Consider the following 22,399-nt stretch of genomic DNA (forward strand, 5'->3'; position numbering starts at 1 on the left):
CAGATCTAAAGGTTAAATTTTGAATTTAAAAGATTTATAGAATATAAATTTTAGACTGTCATTATAGAAAGATATTCTCCTTCCTTTTAAAATAAGTTACTTGAAAAAGTAAACAAAGTTGGCAAACCTGTTTTGTACTAAAAATTTCTGCAATCATTCCAGTGTTTTGCCGGGAGGGGGGGAGAGAAAAAAAACAGATAAACAGAGACTCTATTATTACATTATGATAATCCATAGCTAGCACATGTTAAGGTTCTCATTTTAAATATTTACCAGAAGTGTGTTAAAAAAATAAAAAACAGGAAAGTCAACAAAAATAATTTCACATCTTTCCTCATGTTGAAAACTGGTTTTGTTTTCTTTTATACATGAAGATTGCATTTGCATCCGTGAAAGCCTACTGTAAAACTAAACCAAAGTTGCTTCTATAACCTATCATGCACACTTAATATATGAAAAAAGATTTTAACACAGAGATACTACAGACTCCCAGTTCAGTAGTACATAGCAATCCAGGTAATTTGCTGATTTTAGTGGATTTGCAGGGTACGTTAATCGGTGCTGAATTTAGTACAGCACTATCCAATTTCTAGTTTACCGTTTTGCTTTCGGTTAATGTTTACAATTAACTTTTTTGCAGACACAAACTTACACATCAAGTATCAACAACCTCAATCTGTTACACAGACACAAGTTGCAAAATTTAAAATAATTAGGTCAGATAGGCTTGAACTTACATGTTGGATTTCAGTCTAAATCAGAAAAGCATACCCACTCCTTTGCAAGACCCACGGCGCGTATCAGCACAAAACAGTTCAAGGCTTAAACTACTTTTCTATCTTGTGTCATCCAAGCACCACCTTTGTATAAAAAGTATTTTACAACAAAAGTAAATATACTGTAGGATGAAAGCACGTATCATGCAGACAGACCTCCATCTAAAAAGGTAATTGGAGCTACAGTTTGTGTTGCATTCTCTATTTCATAATACATTTAAAAGATTATTCCCTTTTTATTAATTAGTTCAGCAGCAGCTATTTTGGTTACAGTATTAAAATGAACCTGTACTGACAGGGTTTCTTCCACAGCAAAAGACTGAGCTAATCGGTGTGGAGCCCTTCAGCCTGGTGTTTGTAAACATTTTGTAATTTTGTTAGCTTCTGATCTGCATAAGACCAGAAATATTTTTATTCCAGGCTTCACCTGCAACATTCTGTATATTGTTTACATGCACACTTAAACTGAAAGACTCATGTAATTAATTCAATATGCAAACTTAAAAAACCTACTGAATGCAATTAGCATGTCCTGCAAGAAATATATAAATAACTACAATTTAGATTGAAATCACTATCCTGATAATAGATGCACACACATAGATCTTCTAGAATTGTGTTTAGTATTTTCAGAGGTTTCTCTTTTTTTTTTTTTTTTTTTTTAAGTTTGGCTTTTTTTTTTTTACTTATTTTTCTCTCACTATTGAGAAATCAGTTTTTCCTGAACTTTAAATATTTATGCATCACACTCAGCAGTAGCGTGCGACCATATAGCACTGGTTAAGAATGAAACAGTGGTGAAGCTGAGACCAGAAGGCGCACAGAGGGAATGTGCAAGTATTTCAGAAGTCGAAACAAGCACTATCCTTGCTACTTATAAAAGCAAAAAAAAAGAATTAGCACATCTTTCATTACCTACGCAGGCAACGTGCAGTAGATGTACACCTTGTCATCTGGAACTAGACTTGTGAGCTTTGATTTCAAACACTAAAGCTATTCTTCAAAATAATCTAGCAGACATTGTTGCAGTACATAGTGAGGCACAAAGACACTATCTGTGCATTATACCTATCACTCCAGACTGTATGTGAACACCAATACCATAGTTGAAGCAACACCATTCAATATAGGTGTAGGGTTTTGTGTTTGGGTTTGTTGTTGGTTTGTGGGTTTTTCCTTTCCATAAAAGCAGATAATTTTTTTTTTTCTAACTACTCTGTCGAGCTTCAAGTCAGGCCACAGAAAGGGCACCTGAGTCGCCTGACCCTGTACTGAAACTCTTAGAAGCCGTAACACTTGTTTTGAAACAAATCACCTCTGGAGATGGAGCAGGCTTGCTATCAATCACTAACAAGTTAATTCCACATAATAAGGCAGGTTTGGATGCAGACTGATACATTGTGAAATGCTGTATCTAAAATTGATTAGAACAGCACTCAAAATGAATGCAGCCCTCCAAACCACTTCTTTGCTCAGAAACATTAATCTCAATTATAAGGAGAGCTTCATAATGGTAATGCTTGGTATGAAAAAAAGTATGAAATAAATCAGGTTTTATAAGACACAGCAATTAATCAGTTTTAGAACTAAGAAAAGGAAAGGTTGTTAAAGCGGCACGTTTTTACAACGGTGCTCTTTAAAGCCTCTGTAACCTCCAAAAAATTAAATGTTTAGGGCTTTGTTTTAGCTATCCTAACTTTGGGTTTCTGATATATTTTACCACAAGCTAAAACTCTTTGCAAATACTACTACGCTATTATAGAGTTAAGGCATTTATTTTAAGATCACAAGATACTCTTCATATATAAAGAAGAATTGCGTGCAAGCGTCCTGAAAGAACTTATTTAACCAGTTAGCCTAGGAAGAAAAAAATTATTTCATCAAACCAAAGTCTTTATTATAACATACTAAAATTATTTCTGATAATTTTTTGTCCAGTTGATACCGCACAAACTTGCAAGAGCTAAAGTCACGTTATCACTACATTTGCTAAAACAGTAAACCTAACAAGTTTACCTGTATTCATTTACTAGAACAGATTATACAGTACAGCTATTCTTAAAAGACAAGAATAATATTATATACATATGTTAATCTGATTAACAATCTCTAATGGGTAGTACTACAGTTCAAACCTGCCTCTAAATCTTACACAAGCGTAACATACTTGCATGAGATGTTGAAAAAATATTTTAAGATTTCTCTTCAAGAATTTTATATTTTCTTTTGTACACTGCCAGAGAGATGAGTTTTCTGTAACAGAAATGCAGCATTCAGTACAGTAAATGCAGTACCACTATAAAATTAAAAGTCCTTCTGACCTGAAGCCTTAGTATAAGTCTCTGGTGTTTTCTTTTAAGTCTATATAGCACAATGCCCCTTCATGAACAGCACCTGATCCTCCAAGTTGCTGAGCACTCTCAGTTTTTATTGGGCCTAATCCAAAACTGATGCAAGTCAGTGGGAGTTTTTGCATCAATCTGCATGGGCATCAGTCTGCATAAGGCTCGCTGATTTCAACTGGAGGTAAAGGTACTCAGTATCTCACTGAGCCGAGCCTATAATCTGTTAATTGTTGGGGCTAGGAGATGACAAAAACATACTTTCAGGTTGATTATTTCATCTTCTGATATTTTATGGAGTTCTTATTAAATAGCTGCTTATTATAAGCAGCTATTGTGGACTGATTTGTAACTTTAAATCTAGTTTCTATTACTAAATCCTTTTTTCCTTTTTCCATTTGAACAGAGAATAATTACTCCTGGCTCGAAGAGATTTGACTGAAGTACCAGTCTTAACTTGCTAACTGGATTATGAATGTTATTCTGGATTTTTTTTTCCTCCCAATAAATATTAATCAAAAGAATCTTCTTAGCGTGGTCAAGTATTTCTTCTACCAAACAGTATCTTTCATCTCAGTGTTCACTCATGTAAACTCATTTCACTTTTTAATCTGATGTATGCATCTAATATGTCAGTACTGTTGGCTTTTTTTCCTCCCCTAATTTACCAGACCATTGAAAATAACCCAACAAGTTCATAACCACAAAGCTAGGAATTGTAAAATAATATTATTTTTCTCAACCTATTGTATTTTCCCCAAATTTAAGTGATATATTTTTAATATATATTCATACCCATATAAGGCCCATTCTTCCTAACTATTCTTACATTACATCAAAGTACACTTTATGAAAATCTTTCCTTACATACAATATTAAACCAATCTCCTAGATATGAATGCATTAGTAATTCTGAATAGCACTTGGATCATTTTTAGAAGGGAAAAGCAGCTATATTTTTCATCAGAGAGTGTCTTTAAGTGTTTTACAATTAACTCTTCTGTAAGATAACTGACCATAGACAGGCAATGTTTATATTGCAATATGCTCTTTACTAGACTGAATTTTAGGATGTAAGGATCCACAGAGTATCATTGTAACTCTTCAACGGAACGATGCAAAACACTTTGCATGAAGAAGCGTGTATAAAATGCAGCAGGTAACAGGCAAAGAAAACCAAACAAGCATCCAACTAAGAAGGCTTAATGTAAAGGACGCATGATATTTAGAAAGTACAAAACCAAAACTGCTAAAGTTTTGTTATAAAAATTCATTTTAAATCTAAAAATTTAGATGAGCCTAGAACTACGTGATATCTTACAGAAATACCTTCTATTAAAACTTTCAACAGTGTGTGAGCACATAAAGATGTCTTTTTGTGTATTTTATCTTGCCACATTACTTTGCTTTAAAGCAACTTCACGACATAAAACTTCTAAGTCCACGGAACGAGGGACCTGCTTCCTACATCCACGTAAAGAAAAAAAACCAGAAATGTCGGTAATTTTATGAGGGAGACCACCCTTTTCTCTCCCCAAACCACCCTGACACACGGTTTCTTTTGGTCACCGTGTGTTTTCGCTGCATAGTACCACTATTTTCACTACAATTTATTGACTACATCATTAAAGACGCTATCCTTGACGGTTTTCTTCACCAACCCCCCTCCTGTAAGAGCAGAGCAGGTGAAGCCCCGGTACTATTTCCAGAGTAGCGGACCACCCGCTGGAGTCTGTCACCGCCTGCAGCCCTGTGACAAACGCCTCGCCACAGGACGAGGCACACGGAGGGAGAGCCCCGCGCGCGCACACCCGAGGTAACGCCAACGAAGTTCAAAACCCACCGTAAACTCACTGGGACGAGCTCTCGCCCCTCCGCCCTTGCCGCTACGCGCGCCGGACAGAAGTACGGACACTTCCATTTACCTTCCGAGAGCGACGAAGCCGACTCGGGAAAGCACCGAAACTGCCGCGCTGGCGAGTCCCACCGCCGCCCCGCGCGCCCGCGAGCGCGCACACGCCCGCCGCGCGCACACGCCGCGGGCGGGGGGGAGCCCGCGCTGCGCCCCGGGGCGCAAGCGACCCCGCTCCCCCCCCCCCCCCCCCCGCCCCGAGTTGCCGCCGAGGCCGCGCAGCGCTGCTGACAGACCCAGCCCCCCCCCCCCCCGCTCAATCTTCCGCGCCGCACCGCGGAGTTTCCTGATCAAGTTGCGCCCCCGGCCCCTCCCTCCAGCTCCCCCGCGCCCGCGCAGCCCTACCTGGGGCCGCGCTCCGGCCGCAGCCGCGCGTCCCGGGGCGCCCCGCGGCTCCCGCCCGCTGCCCGGCCAAGGTCCCGCCGGCAGCGGTGTCACCGCGGGGAGGGAAGGGCCGGCCGCGGGAACCCTCCGCCGTCCTCCGCGCACCGGCCCCCAGCCCGCTCACCCGCCCGCCCTCGGCCGGGGAGGAGGGCAGCGGCAGCGGCCCCGGCTCCCCGCTGCCGGCCGGCCGCCCCCGCGGGCGCGGGGAGCGGAGCGCGGCACTTACCGCGGGCGCGCTGCGAGCCTCGCCGCCTCCGCGCCCCGGCAGCAGCGCGGGGGAGAGTGGCGCACGCCGGCACTTTGTCAGGCCGGGCGGGCGGGAGCGGAGGGCGGGCGGGAGCGGGGGGAGGGCCACGAGTTGCTGCCCGCGCCCCGCGGAGCTCACTTTCCCCGCCTCCGTCCCCCGCCGGGGCGGGCAGGGAGTTTGGCCCCTCTTGCCGCGGGAGGGGAGGGCGAAGGTGCGCGCACGGCAACGTGCCGGGCGGGGGAGGAGCGCGGGGAGGAGCCGCCGCCGCCAGCACCCACTTGCGCCGTAGCGCGGGGGACCCGGCCGAGGGCCCCGCCGCCCCCCCCGCGCCGCCCCGGGACGGGGCCCGCCGGGTCGCGGCGCCTTCGCCTCCTCTCCGGCCCGGCCCGGCCCGGCCCGGCCGCCGCCCCGCTCCCCGCCGGCGGCGGCGGCTGGCGTGGGGTGCCGAGGCGCGGCGCGGCTCGGCTCCCACGCTGCGCCCAATCAGTGCATCCGCGACGGCGGCGGTGATTTAGGGGTCATCCGCCAGCAGCACTTGAGGCTGATGAATGGCTCTTCGCAGCTTTCTGCCCTGATGAAGGTGTCTGCGTGCTCCTGATTGCAAACACTAATGAACTTACACGGCTTCATTACGCGCTCCCCCCTCCCGGCGGAGGCAGAAAGCTTCCGTCCGCCGCGTTTTGTTTTCCGCGGGGACCTATTTATTGTTGCGAGGGGAGGGGAGGAATTTGGGGGAATAATCCGCGGCTCCCTGCAGCGCCGCTCCAGCAGAGCCGGCGCCGCGGCCCGCCCGCCCTCCCAGCCGCCTCGCCCGCTGCCGCCAGCGGGGCCGCCCCGCAGCCCCGCGCCCAGCCAGGCCGGCGGGGGCCGGCGGGGCTCCCCGGGGCTCCCCGGCCCGGCAGCCCGCCCTCGCACGGGCAGCCGCGGCCCCCCCGGCCCGGGCGCTCCCCCGCACCCCGGCGGTTCGCGGAGTTAGGCGGGAGCCGGTGCCGAGTGACCTGGTTACGGCTCAAACATCTCCTTTTAGAGCCGCTTCTCCCTCGCGTCCAAAGGCGCTTCTGCTTGTTTTTCTCCCTGACTCCTCAGCATCCTCTCCGCGCCGAGTAGTGGCTGTAACTTTTCACACGCTGAGATGTTACCTATCTATCTATCTAGGACCGCTCTCCTTTTTATTCCTTTATCCTTTCCTTTTAAACTCAAAGGCGTTTCTCACGCGAGATGCGAAACACTCGGGGAAGTTAGATAGATGAGCAGCTTTGAACGTTTAGCTGGCTACCTGCTGGAGTACTTTGCTTTGCCAAGCTCGAATTTATCTGCCGCATCTCCGACTCTGTACTGAAAGATGCGCGACTATGTTCTCTTTCTTAAACGCTCCCACGGAAAATCCCTCTGACCCGAAATGCCTGGAAATACCCCCTCCTCACAGAAACGCTACCGCAGATGCTACCGACCAGCGCTGCGAGGGGTGTACCGATGCTCCGTCCAGCAGTTTTAGATCCTATGCCAGGGTCTTACCCCCGTGTTTTCCATTGCATTTGCACTTTGCTGGGCTCGACCTGAGAGGCAAGGTACCTGGGTACTTAAACTGTTTCGGCAGTGCTGAGATCAGCAGTTCAGCATTACAGCAGATAGGCGCGCGCACACACGCAAATCGCCAGCATCGCGAAGCACCGTTCTGCAGCGAGCGTAGTAGAAAACCACAAATGTTTGAAGCATTTTTAAGCGGACAGCCAATGTGTAATTCATAATATTTAGCATACAGAAAACAAAACAGGTATTTTATAACGGAAATGACTTGTTTTCACCCTTAGGAAAGATGTCATATTACTAAGTAACTACTTTTAAATACAGGTTTGGAAAAGTTCTTTTGAAGATACCAAAACTAAACCAATGGGATGGAAATGAATAATCTGCACTGACTTTGGGGGTGCCCCTGAAGTGGTGGGGTTTCATTTTAAAAGGTAGGAGTCACAGAGCCCTCTCCAGATAGAGTTCTGTGCAGGTAGGTGCCCAGACGACATAGGTAGAACTGGAATCGTCATGACCTTGTCTTTCAACTAAAATATCCTACAAAGGTTTTAGTCCTTATGAGACAGCACTCGAAGTGTGAAAATGCGAGTTGCACAAAATTCTTTGTTACAAAACATATATAGCTAGACAAACCTGAATGATCTTAACCCTGAACTTATGCCAAATGCTATAATTGTTGTTGCATGGTATGCAAAATAGCATTTCTGCTAAACTAAAAGCAAATCTTGTAGAGTCAGGGCTTTACGTATGGTTTACTTCTTTTTGGCTTTTTTTACTTCTATGTCCTCTAACATAGAATTAAAAAGTATATTTTGCAAATGCAAACATACAAAGTGGTAGGTTTTTGCAGTAGTACTTCAGCCATTTGCATTACCTTAGCTAGTTCCATTCATCTAGTACTAACTTGAACTTTTTACCGCCTCCAAATATAGTGAGCTAAGATGCTCTTCTATTATAAATAGAAAGATTATATAATTTCTTCCTTGTGCACAGCCCACCGGATAAACAACAAACGTCAACTACTTATTAATACACATTTGAAGTTCAGAGTAAGTTATTTTGGTGCTCTTAACTTGAACATAACTGAAGGAGCATTACCAGGCTTACCGAAGTTTAATCAAATTTCAGCCTTCAGAGTTTAAACTAATTTGAAAAGTGTGCAGTCACATTTGTGTTAGAGCTTTGTAGGAAAGGATCTTCCTAATGTCAACTATTAAATGTGACTAAACTCTCTAAAATCACATTCCAGCCCTTCCTCACTCTTTTGGATTGCCAAGAAGCTTCCTATTTTAGTAGGGAAAGAACAAAAGGGTATGCATTCCTTATCGACTTAGAGAGACCTTTTTTTTTTTTTTTTAATGTGACTATCAGTAAATCTTTTGGGGCGGTAGGTGTTAGTGAAAGCAGAGAGCAGGACGTCCTCTGAAGCAAGACATGCCGGCCTCTGCACTAATCCACCAGTAACACCGAAAGATGAGACAAATTCAAGACATTGTCACGTTCTTGCCAAACTTCTTAAACTGCTCTTAATGTGTCCTTCCACACTTGAACGTAACTCGGGCTCCGCCAGCCTTATCAGCGCTTTCTGCTCCCAGGGCTCCGCACTGGTTAGGATACTCGCATGTCTGAAAATAACAGATCTCAAAATCTCTGCGTTGTCAAAGGTCCTTGATCTACAGCTCATGGAGGAAGAAATGGTTTCTAACCACGCGTTTACCTTCGGGGTTAGCGGCACGATGCGGTTTAGCGCAGCTAGGTAGGGATTGCCTCTACGTGATGGAAACAACTAGCAACGTTACCCTGCATCGGGATGCTTCATAATCGCAATCCTAATTAAAAAAAAAAAAAAAAAACAAACAACAAACCCAAAACCAAATAAATGCTCCTTTCGACTCTTGCATCAATCTTGCTGGCCGATCCTAACACGCCAGCAACTGTTCCCATTTGCTCGCTCCCCGGCTCCCGTTCCCGAGCGAGCCCCGGGAAGGGACCGAGTCAGCAGCTGCTCGAGCGGTCGCTGTGGCCAAACGCGGCGGCGTTGCCTCCCTTTCCCCCCCGCCCACCCGTGCGGGGCGGCGGCCCAGCCCGCGCAGCGCCCGCGCAGCGCCCGCGCAGCCCCCGCCGCTGGCAGCGCAGCGCCGAGCACCAAGCGCGGCGGGAGGGAAGGTGCCCGCACCGGGTCAGAAGGTGACGAGCCGACCGTGACCACGCTCTGCCGTAATCCTGGGAGAAAACCGCATCCCACCCACCCCCGCCTCCCGCTTTGGGGACGGGGAAACTTTGGGGAGAGGGAGGCGGGCTGCGCCGCGCCGCCGTCGGGGGGGAGGCCCCGTGAGCTGGGGGGGCGCCGAATTAATAACTGGGGGGGGTCCGGGGGACGCATGGAGCTACAAGGCACACATGCCGCGGAGGCAGGCGCGCTGGCTCGCCAGTCTTTGCAGCAGTGTGCTCTGCTGGCAGAAGTAGATCGAGAAAGGCGCTTTCCCCGAGTATTGAATTGTGGTAAAATTGTAAAACAAATACTCTAATCTGATCACTGACAAAGCCATAAAATTAAATAGCTGTCTGCAGAGGGAAATATGTCTTAATTACCTTAATTAAAGCAAGATAGGGCCTTACACACATTCATTTTGAAGCCACTAAATGTACTGATTATCATACAAATCAACCTTTAAATGGGGGTCATGCTTTTCCACTACATTAGTTTGTGTTCCACTGCATAAAACAAAGCTATATGGGAAGCTGACCTCTGGTGAGGATGATGCACTTCAGCTGCACACAACTGCTGACCCTCTTCATTGGGTTCTTAGGAAAGAACCTGAAGGAGCTTGCATATGATTTGGAAAACAAAAATGCCTTTCAGACGGTGTTAATACTGCATTAGGAACTACTGGCTGAGCTAAACTTATGGCCTTAAAATCAAGCACGTAATCATTTTAATCACCTTGTATTCATAAGTAGGAGCCATCACCAAACGCCGTTATTGCCATCAGTGTGAATTAGTACACAAGGCCATGAAAAATTTAAGATTTGTGTTTGCTGGTATAGCACTTTCCCAGCAAACTATAGCTGGGGGTAACTGTCCATACTTTCCATTAACAGGAGGAATGCAGAATATTTATAGCGATTCGGAAGTCAATATACAGACCTTATATGCGCATGCAGAGGTTTACGTAATAAAGTCACATTTATTCAGAATTTATGATTTTTGCAAGAAGAAAGAGGCCTTGTCTTAAATAAGCTTCATACCCATAATTAACTTTTTTTTTTCCTTTATAGCTTTCTGGCTGAAAGATGTATGAAAAAAAAAATCATTATAAGAAATTCCATCAATTAACTGTTCAAATAAAGGAAATCTACAGAAAAGATTATTTGAATAAAAGAAAAGATAAGCACATGGAATGAGGAAAAAAGAAACCAAATGGGCTTTTCTGTTGTCTGTTTCTTTCCTTTTTCCTCTTCCCCTGCCATGTACTCCTCCTAGCAGAAGACATCACTAATAAATGCAGTCTGGGAAACGTACCTCTCTAACTAAAAGCTTTACTGAGGGACAATGATCTGCTATTTTATTCTGATAATTTGGATGTTGATTGCTCTATCTGATGTGCCTAAACAGAGATTTCATTAAAACATTACTCATTTAAAAAAATTCTTAGACTGATGGTAGTGAAATATGTTGTATTCAGGATGGCTGCTTTCATTCCTGGAAGACAAGAGTTCAGGCAGTAGAGTGGTAACAATCTGTGTTTGTTCCTGTCTGCTCAGGAGAGCTGTTTCTAATTGATCTGGCATGGAATTTAGTTGGAAATGTGTATGTTGCAACCTAAGCACAGTCCCTGTATGCTTTGTAAAAGGATCACCATATGGGCCTTATTTGAAACATTTGAAGGTTTTAGCCATTAACCTTGTTTAAATTGAGCTGTAAATTCAACTCTCTGAGCTGAACAATATATATGTGTGTGCTTATGTATATCTATCTATCTATGAATATACATATGTATATTAATATAGATATACATACACACACACATACATGCAATAAACACATCTACAGACGTGCATACACACTGACCGTTGTTAGCTATCGTGAACGTATCAGTTATTTGCATATTGTTACTAATTAATAAAGGTACTAGTTATATTTTAACAAAATCTGTTGAGTGAAAACAAACGTGGCTCTAAAGAGGAAGTTGCTGGTATTACAGAGACATTTTCAATCGATGCCATTTTAATATTTGAGGGTATTTTTATATTTTTTGTGGAGAAAACACGCTTCAGTCTATTTCCACATATCAGAATATTTTTTAAACACTCTCCTGATGTCATGGCGATTTAATTAAGAAAGCCCAGATAAACTAACAGCAAAGCTGTCTGAAGTTCCTCCACAGAAAATTTCTTAGGAGATAATGGTTAACTGTGATTCTTTCCATCGTAGGGCCAATTATCAATTTTTAACCCTCTAAACTCTTAATAGCAATTTCTTGTTCTGAATGTAAAATCAATGGCTAGGCTTTGTTACAGGTAATAGTGCTAAGTTATGAATGTTGATGGCCTTCTTGTACAGTCTTAAATTACATTGAAAAAGATACAGTTTCTTTAATTAAAAAAGCTGCACTGAACTAATCCCTCTAGCTGAAAAAAGAAAAGTTTTAAGCAATCTCTTTCTGCTCTGGGAGAGAAAAGCAGACAATACCATAACAGATCAGAAACATAAGCTATAGCGTGCAGCCAGGAGCACAGCAGGGAACTGAATACTGCTCCGACTGTGTCATTTTTTAATCCCCCATCCCAGTTTTCCCTGTCTGACCTCATGCTGAGATGAAGTTATCACAGAAGACAGCTTTACTCTCACCAATGAATCCAACCCTGGATCTGTATTATCCTCCGCAGATCAAAACACCGCTTTCATCAAATAGCATTATCTGCATAAAAGGCATGCAATTGCCCGATAATTTCACCCAAACTATGCTATTCATTTAAAGGACGAGAAGAGAAACGTAATTCATTCCTTTTTTCCCCCCTGGAAAAGCTAACTTATACTTCACTCATGGGAACTTTTCTTTTTTTAACACAAGATCTCAAGAAGAGGTCCATTAAAAGTTTCCCCCTGGTTTACAATTAATTGTTTGAGTACCCCTGTGCCGCTTGAGTGACATAAGTGTAGTTATGCAGAAAACTGGCAGGGAGAATTCACAAAGCTTGCTGTAGCCATGATACTGATTCCATTAGCCATGGTTCTGCTAACCCTAATAATCAAATCATATATGGCATAATTGTAGCAGCCTAAAAATAAATAGTAGCTGAAGATATTTACAGGAGATTTGGGATATTTCTTACAAATAGAATTTTAAGTCTAATCGTTTTGCCCTAGCATAGAAAAGCTGCACCACAAGATCCCGAAATATCCTCACTAATGTATGTGTTGTTTATAACACACACACGCACATATTTAAAAACTCATGCTGATGCCTTGTCTTCCAGAAAGGAAAGTGCATGAATGCTGTGGCTCATTGGTTTTATTGATATACACTACAAACAGTACAGTCATGACGGAGGTGGGCAGATTGCTCCAAATGAGTGCCATTACAACAGCTATTGCATTTGGACTATTCCACGTACTCTGCAGAAAACTGTTAAACTATTCTTGGTATTCTTCTACTTGTAAAGGGCTTATGCATATCTCATGTTTCTTCCACAAAAAAAAAAAAAAAACAAAAAAAACCCAAAACATTACTTGTAATTTTTCTGGTTTGTTTCATTAATACTTGTATGAGAGAGTAAAGATTATTTTGTGTTGCAGTCTTGTGCTTTCTAGGTCATTGGTAAGAGGTGTTCTTGTTTTCTGAATGGCAGTGTGGATGTTCAGCACCAGAAGCAACCACTGATTTGTATCTGGCAGAGGAAACTCTCCCTTGCTTTTTCTAATAGTACAAAGGCCTTGGTATGTCATGGGGCTGCAAATGCTAAACTAAGTACTTGTCTTGGCCTAAATATTGCCTACTCTATACAACACCCTGCCAGTTACTTTTCTTTAGGACCACTGGCCAGGTACTGTTCTCTATTCAGAGGATAAAACTTTTTTTTTTTTCCAGAATGTCTTTGATACTTTTAAAAACATGAGTTCTTTGAAGTGGCTCAGAGGTTTGGAATCACAGGAGTTGCCTCAGAAGAGCTGGATTAGTAAGCCTAACAGAGGCGCGTCACACATTACCATGGGGCCACAACCTCTGTGTGCACATGCAGACACTATGGAACATCATATTATAAAAAACCACCAGTTTTGTTCACAACTTTCTTGGGTCTTTTCAGCCTCAAGATAGAGCTCTTTTCCCCCCTGATTTCACAAAAGCTTTGGATGTTCCAGTGCTTCTCTATAAAATTAAAATATGCAAATATATATATTCACTTTCCCTGTCAAGTGATAGCTTATTTTGTAATGGAAACACTTTCCTATCATACCTGATAGAGGATCCAGATGAAGGAACCCCGTATCTGTAAGCCTGTGTCCTTTTTTCCAACTATATCAGCTAATCAGAGAAAATAACTGGTTTTTACAATTCTTGCTTCCCGTATATTCTCAGAACATTTCACTTAGAGCAATATAAATGGTGTGTTATTAACGAGGAGCAATGTATGTAAGTCCAGTTGGTTTTGGACCTGTGCTCCTAAACATTATTTCCTATGTGAACCCTGTGTGTAGGGTTTATCATGTGTTTCCATGGCAATGGAATGTACAAGATTTTTTTAATTGTTTTTTGTTGTTGTTGAAATGGGTTATACTGCTAGGCATTCAAACCAAGATTCTTGTGTGAAAGAAACAGCATGAGCTGAAAATGCTAATTTCCCATATTGGTGTGGTACTATGCTACGTATGTTGGTATAATCATATGTGGAGCCCCACATGCTGTTAACGACTTAGGAGTCCTCTTTCTGTTTATGAAAAGCTGGGCAAGCTGATGATGGAGGAGCCCGGGAGGAAGAAAGGTGCCAGTTGGGAAGCAAGCTGTATGCTCCCCTTCCTCCACGCTTCAGGGGTACTTCTTACCTACTATTTTGTGGAGCAATGACATAGATAAAGAGTAGGTCAGCTCTACAACCATGCCACTGTCCAGGTACCAGATATGAAGATGAAAGAGTGTGGTAACTCTGCTAGTTTACTAAGTAGAGATCTTTTTTTAATCCTTCCATCTGGTGCCAGACTGGTCATACTATGGCAACTATAACCAAGAGTTCTGTTAATATGCAGGCATGTTAACTGCATCGTAAGCTATCAGCATTACCTTTTAAAAAGTTACAAGAAATATAAAGCAGAAGGCCAACCCTCTCTAGAGAGACTGCCATTTAGGAAAGCCAAGGAAGTGACACAGAAAAACAAGCATTCGTATACACTGACAGTATTGATGCCCCTGTATCAACTCTGCCAGACCAGAATTCAGGTTTTTAACTTAACATTTATGTTATTTCAGGATATACAAATTATCCTCATTCTGGATTTCCAAATCTTTTCCATTCAAATGTGTGTATTTTTCTGGCTTGAGAAAAGTTCACAACGCATTAAAAATACTGATTTTTTATTTTATTTTTTTTTAAACAGAAATAAGTTGAATTGAATATGTAGGTTCTTATTCTTAAATCACTAGAAACTATATATGGAAAACTCCAAATGTCTTCAGTGAAAATTATACACAAAAAGAATTGTCTACCAGATAATTCTGCCCTCAAATAGCAGTTCTGAACAGAATTGATTTCAGTCACTTAGAGTGACCTAAATTTAGATTCTATGATATTCATCTCATATTCAGAACAATGTGACTTCCGTATGCGCATGCAGAAACATAGCAGCTTGAGTGGGACTCTCTACTCTTTTACACATCTCACCTCGGCATTGGAGAACCACCAATTGTGGAGACAGTTTTGGCACTGATATAAATTTGGACTGCTGTAGTCCCGTCCATCATATGCTTTCAACCTTCTGTTTGTGTTTTCTTTCAGTTGCCTATTAAATACTGCGTGTATTAGTTAAGGTGACGTTGAAACACCCATAGCTTCTGGATGCAAGAGTTATTTCTGTTCTTTTTTTCAGGAATTTAAATATAGATAAAGGAAATAGAATGGAGGATGAAAACCAAAATAAAATCACTTTTGCTTTCATTATCTTAATTTCTTAAATTCTCAGCTACTACCATATCAGTGCAACATTTGTGCTGCTAATTTCGTGGCAGTGTAATTGCACACAGCATGTCTGATTCTGCATTACTTCTCCTGAATTACATTGGATCAAACCTAGATCTAAAATAGTGTATTCATCAAAGCTTTCAATAGAAGATGAATAATGGCAGGATTTTTTAAAAGCTAAAATTGTCATCAGACCACTGAATAGTTATGATGTGTTGATGATATCATAGCAAGTCCCTGGATTCAGACAAAAGGGTGGAATCTTAGAAAACCTGAACTCCAATTCAGCACTAATGCCAGCTCTAACATTTGCTGACTCAGAGAAAAGCTGCCCCATTATTTTGGGAACAGGACTTGCAACAAGGCAAAATGGAAAAGGAAATAGTTCTAACCAGCTTCATTTTCTAACATACATCTTTTTGGAAGCTTTCTAAAGCACACAGCTATAGTTCCTGTTTCTGAAACATTCAGTTTTAGAAGAAAACTAGTGAAACCCTTTGTATATGCATACTGTGAAAATACAGCTTTTCTGTTTTTGCACTAATCATAAAGAAACAGAAAATCATAAAGAAGCAGCAGCAGAAATCTATAGCTCATGTGCTGGCAAAACTAGAGCTCTGCATTTGTATTTTTCCATTATAAAATAAATAGTTCTCAAAATAATCTCAGAACAATAAACTTGTAATGTCTGTCAGAAGGAATTCCAACATAGAAACTAGAAGAATAGCTAAAGAAATCTATCTATTCAGTTTAACGTGGCTTATAACCTTTCTGAGTGTTCCTGCAAAGGTTGTATTTGTACAACCTGCCACTTTGGCCATTTTAGTCACTGTGGCAATAGCACTTTCTTCCTCTGGCAGCCTCTTCTCTACTACCGAACTTAAGCTACTTGTCTTCATTTTAAGGATTCTCCCATTGCCCTTTCCCATCCTGCCAGTCATCGCTTTCTTACTGTCAAGAGCTCAACACCCATGTCAGCCTGGCATATGATGCCAGTCGCTGTTGCCAACTCTTAAAGTTTGAAATGCATCTCTCTGCTTTTTTTTCCACTATTCCTCTCACACTTGGAAGAAATTCTTTGTAAAACACACAAAGCTAGCTATCTTACTTGTTTTCTAACTGCTTCTCGGAGATTTTCTTTCCCGTGACACCTTTGAAAAGCTTGGACAGTATTTGCGATTGTGCTGACCAATGCTCCCAGTGCTGCCGTGTGCCAGCATTAGCTGCATTGCCTTGTTGCTTTTGTTTTATGCTTAGATAGTAAATTCCCTGGAAGCAGGAAAAGTCTTTTCCATTTATGCTCCATCTGATGCAGCGTGTCTGAGAGCTCTCGCAGTCTGAGTGCTTGTCGAAGCCACAGCAATACAAATAAGTAACAACATCGGCAATAATCAAATTCACACACCACTTCCTTCGGTAATTTGATAATAGGTTCCATGTCTATGCTGATAACATTCCTCATTTTTCTGTGTTTTCTGTATGCGTAAGTACTACTTTGGCTTAAAGAGTTGCATCTGCATGTGTTAATCCTCATGTAAATATCAGACTATCTTATTGTAAGATACCTATCTTAACACGTATCCTTGTTATTACACATTAAAATGAGAAGTGGTATGCAAAGAGCAATGAGGTTGCTATATCAACCAGTCAAAAATCAGCCAATGCCATCAATAATCAAGGCTGCCAGTGTAACCGTAATTCAGTACCTTGCTTTTAGATATAAAGATATTCTTTTTAATGATCAAATAGTTTTTGCAGAGGCCAGTCTTATTTAGAAGAAAGGCAGTTAATCACTATGCATTTTTATCTCCCACAATCAATACATTTTGCCTGTTCTTTCTTACTACGTGTCACTAGAATAACGCACTGAATAAAAACATTATCAGTTCTGTCATAGGCAGTTCTCTGGTACTGAGGGCATGACTTTTTAGTAATTTACACTGGAAATAAACCTATTGGGGCCTAGGATTAAAGCCCTAGAATCGTCTGACTAGTCTAGAAATTTTGGGTGCCTAATCTGGAATACACAAGGAGGCTGAAGACAGAGAGCATTGCGCTGTGTAGCATTGTAGAATTTTCTAGAGAATACCTAACCCAGAAGCAGAGCCAACTGTGAACATTTGGCCTTGAGAGACTTGCCCAGAATCATATAAGAAATTCTCTTGCAGAGGCAAACTGATTGCTCAGTTCTTCAGGTGGCCTAGCCACGAAATCACCTTTTGCTTTGCAATCCATCACAAATGCGTATTCATATTTTTCAGCTAAAGAAGAATGGGTTCTAAGGAAAGCCCATCCAGTACAAACTGGTGATTTATTTCTATAGGAGGGCCACTCTGTGGATGAAGCGATCATTTAATTAAACCATGTAACACCACCACAAAAACAATACTTCACAGACACCCCACGTTTTGCTCCTTCCTTACTTGTAGAGTATAGTTTTGCAAATTTTACTATTAATTTACTTTCTTCTTACAGCTTCCCAGCAAAAACCCAGGAAAATGAAAAACGTATTCTATGGATAAACATTAGCTTTCACAGTAAGTACTCAGAAATTTTACCCTTTGGCTGACAAATCTTTATCAACTAATAAATTTGTATCATTGGTAGCTAGTTTCTCTGTGGACTAAGTGAAGGGAAAATCACTCTATTCTCTTTCTATTCAGTTTCAGCTATCAGTTTCTTTTAAATGAAAAAGATATTAAATATTGGATTTTTTTTTCTAGGTCAACATTTTGAAAATGAAGAGCTTACCTTTGGAATATGTTATAATAATAATAATAATAAATAATATCAAATTTCAGTTTGAAATGCCTTCCTTAGGGAAAAAAAAAACAACTTGAAAGTAAAATGCTAAACAAAGTTAAATAACTGGAAACGAAGGAAGACTTTTCATTTTTGACTGGAAAAAAAATGTTTGCATTAGCAAACTGATTCCCACTCTCTTTCCCCAGTCACTTTAGACCTCTCCATTATTCTGTTTCAGTTCTACTTGAAACAGTCCTCTCCTCTTTATTTTTTCTGTTTGGACATCAGACTAAATCAGTGATCCCTCAGCCAGCTTCCCTGGGGGCATTCGCTAGCTCTCCCCACATTCATCCCCTTCAGTTCACACATGTCATACCCAAATCCACCTTCCTTAAACTCCAGACTTCTTTCCACAGCTTTGTCCATATCACATTCCTCTCAATGCTTTCTCATACTTGCAATACTTACTCTTCAGTTTTACACTTTAATTGACCACAGGAGATGTGCGGGCATCGACTCACTAAAATATGGCTGTGCTGGGACTAGCAGTGGGAAAAGAAAAATCTTTTTATTTTAAATTCCATTGCTCATCATCAAGTGCCCTTTCAGAAACCAGACAGAATGGCTGGGATGAAATTCCTGCAATTTTTAAGTATGAAATATTTAGTTCAGACAGTATCTTCAGAAACCTCACCTTCCAAAGAGGACATTTCCTTCCCAGCAGGGGACATTATCCTGAACTTAGCTTCACTGTACCTCTTCACTGCTACTAGTTGTCAGCCGATAAGGTTTGCATTAAAAGACGTTTCTACACTGTACCAGTATCACTGAAGTGATTTAGCTTAATCTTGGCTCGGCGAGTAGCCCTTGTGGCATCATTCTAGCCCATTTAATTCAGAATAACCAGAAAATGGGCGGAAGATTTTCTAGGGCCATTTTAACCTTCACTTAACTACACAGAAGTGACTTAAAGTCTTTCTGTTCTGCACTTACCCTGAACATTGCAAAAATGGAGAAGCTGGTCTAGTAGGTTTCATTTTTAAATTTAAATCTCAATGAAAGGAAAAGAAAGAGTTTTGGGGAAAGACTAAAATTTTTTGAACATCGTATTCAAAACCAGTTGTTTTTAAACCTTCTTTTTAGGCTACTTTCTCGTTCAGTTTGCCTAATATAATCTCATACTTTTTCTAGAAGGCGCTTTGTAACTTAGCTCACCAAATGATAAAATAAATTACTCTTTTGAAGCCCTGATGTAATTGTGGAATTACAAACTCTCACTACTTTGATATAAACTTTCAGGAGAATATATTTTATGTTCAGATGGCTGGCAGGTGCAATACTCCCAGCCCTGTTTCTACAACTGGTAAAAATTAGAAAATAGAAGAATACATTTTCTGTATCATTGAGAAAGTGTCTGGAGGAAGACCTGAATGAACAAGAGGAAAAACAGCAACAGTGCTTACAAGCTTGTAAACCCATAACGAATGTATCTAACCAATTGTTCAAAATGCTAGCAGTTGATTGTAGAAAATATGCATCATTGACCTCCTTTTATCTCCGATTACTTTTTATTCTCCTCATCTTCCTGCCTTGTTTGCGTCAGATCTAGGAAATGATTTCAAATGGCCAGATTGTTGCTTTGCTATTACAGTTACAGCCCCGTGCTTGCCAAGGAAGAGAAATGGGAGGTTTGCAATTTCAGTATGGGGCTTCCTTTGATTAGCTGTGGTAACCTGTGATACCAAGCACTTGTCATACCAATCTACGCACAAGTAATTGAAGAGATTAGAGGAAGCATTCCTTGGCATAACCAACACGCTGGCTAATTTTCAAACTATGTTGAAGGCTGTTAAAATTTTGCCTCCCTCCACTTATGGCTGAATTTCCACATTTTATGAGGTTTAGCTTATAGTAAAACAAATTGATATCAGGATAAAAACCAAGGATCTGAATAATATTTAATATTTCTTACCAAAAAAATGCTCCCTAAACAGAAAAAAACCCATTTAGAATAAATTAAAAAAACCCCCAACAAAAACAGCTTAAGAGAAGAATAATATAAGTTAGTTGAGAATTTCAAACACTTATGTTAGAATAAAGCAGCATGCCTTTACTAATTTCACTTTGTACTAGCTACTAATATGGACCCAATTTTCTAGCAGCAGCTTTTAAAAAATATTTAATAAAACTATCAAAAAGTTAAGCAGTGAAAAGAACCATTTTTTAATGTACCTTGCAAAAACTCTGTTAAATGGTTTTGCTACTTCAAAAATTTTTTGCTAAGTTGATGGGAAAGAATTAGTCACCTTTCTTTGTTGCTGTTGTATAGAAATGTCATTTACAGCTGGATGCCTTTCCATCAATGCATTAATAACTTGTGTTTGTGTATTTTTATAGTATATATTACCATTTTATAATGAAATGTTAAATATTTTACTTGTATTTGTATTTTACTTTGATTTGTACTGAGTACTGAGCATTTGCAGTATTTCTATTTACTAGAATATTTTATTAAAATGAATATTTAAAATCACCCATTGCTTAAAAAGAGTATTGCTATTTTTTATAGTAATTGTCTTCCTTTCAGTACTGTGACCAACTTTTAGTCTGTTGCAGTATAATATCATGGATAGTGTAGGACTTTACAGCACCTTTTATTTTGTATATTAAGGACAGGTTCCAGGCCACTGTTTGTTGGAAGGCACCTCCATTCTGACTGTACTATCAATTAGTGAACTTCTCCCTTACAGAATAACCACTTTGATAGTATCTTCTCAACAACTGCTTTTATTGCTTTCTTTTCTCCAGCACATTCTGCCATATCTATTCTTACCTGGATCCCTCTTATTCTACCTACTGCCCATGAACACAACAGAAAAGAAAAAAAGGATATGGACAAGGAAGTCTCACTGAATCACTTCTCTTGACGTGCGTGAATTTTTAAGATCTGAAATTAGCTGTTGACTGGAATTATGCTGTTTTACTTCAAGCTACACCCAACATAGGATGCTTGCTTCTATGCTATAGAGACAGTGTGCCTCCTTGGCTTCTTTTACTGCCAATGCATAGTTACGATCACCCCTCAGGCAGGCTTTCAGCACTCAGAAGCTTAAAAGGCTACAAACCATACAAACATATATCGTAAATGCCTCCCTTTGGTATTAATAATACTCAAGATTTACTTGGAAATTTCCCCCTCTGATTATTCAATGTACTTGTCATTATATATGATATTTGTTTATTGTTTGAATTTCTCACAACTTGGGTAATGAAAGTTAATAAAGCGTTGCCCTTGTATATTCTTTCTAGCACAACATTAAGATTTCATCAATAAAATATGTGATTAAGAACAACTGTTTTTACTGGTCCAAAAAATGATGGGAATATTTTTGTTGATTTTTGCCTTACACTTGCATTTTGTCTGAAATATGCTCCTAATAATACTATCAACATACATTTGGCCTAACACAGATTTATTTTTTAAACCTTGCATAAAATCAATCTCCACATTAAAAAGGATCAAATTTATTATAAGATTTTCATTAGACAATAGGTGCAAATTTTGTACAAATTTTGTACAAATTTGCCATTTCTTCTCACTGTCAGCATCTGCTGCCCATACTGGTATTTCCCACAGAGAAGACTAATTAATGTCCGCTGTCGTTTCAGTTACCGTATTGTATGGCTACTTAATCATGTTGCAGCCCAGAGATTCTATATAATTTCTCCTCACCCTCCCCTTCCATGGTAGTTAACTCTGATGAAATTCTCATTTGGCACTGAAAATTGAAAAGAGGACTTAAGAAATAGTAGCCTAAATCCACGTACACGTTCTTCTCCAGTACTCTCACTTATAGCATAGGTTCTTATACAACACTCATCACTACATTATCTAATCCAATTCTGGGTCAAAGTGCTGCCAGGTTTTTATTTTATTTTATTTTAAAAGATTATAAATTTAGTTTACCAAATCCAATCACAAATTCATCAAAGTATTATTCCTGAAGGCAAAAGTCTATGTAATACTATAGACGTGTTTTTGAAGATGTGCTTGTATTTCATAGGACTAGCGGAGGGAATATTTTAAAATCAGATACCCCAAAATCAAGAGATAACTGTTCATTCACATCTATGATTTAAAGTGAAATCCCATCAGTGGACTTCAAAAGTCAAAAGTCTTTGCAGTAACAAAGGTGGGTGTTTGGGGTAATTATGGTCCAGGTTATAGAGATTCCAGAGACTCATAACAAAGTAAGGATACATGACATGTGCCATCTGAGTGCTATGA

The 22,399-nt window shown here is 40.7% G+C and overlaps 1 protein-coding gene across 11 annotated transcripts in view; it reads right to left on the minus strand.

The window, feature by feature from the left end:
* Window positions 1–22,399, minus strand: part of TENM3 (teneurin transmembrane protein 3) — a 623,972-nt gene that overhangs the window by 418,654 nt on the left and 182,919 nt on the right. For 10 of the 11 annotated variants that reach the window (XM_087735954.1, XM_087735953.1, XM_087735952.1 and 7 more), the window contains exon 1: window positions 5,641–5,798. The exons of the other annotated variant lie outside the window; for it this stretch is intronic. The gene's annotated coding sequence lies outside the window, so the exon portion shown is untranslated. Of the gene's footprint in view, window positions 1–5,640; window positions 5,799–22,399 lie in introns of those variants that run through there. 11 annotated transcript variants of the gene reach the window in all.

Source organism: Nipponia nippon, unplaced genomic scaffold (genome assembly GCF_047370975.1).
Source record: "Nipponia nippon isolate SJK-2023a ecotype South Korea unplaced genomic scaffold, ASM4737097v1 scaffold_6, whole genome shotgun sequence".
Classification (NCBI taxonomy): Eukaryota; Metazoa; Chordata; class Aves; order Pelecaniformes; family Threskiornithidae; genus Nipponia; species Nipponia nippon.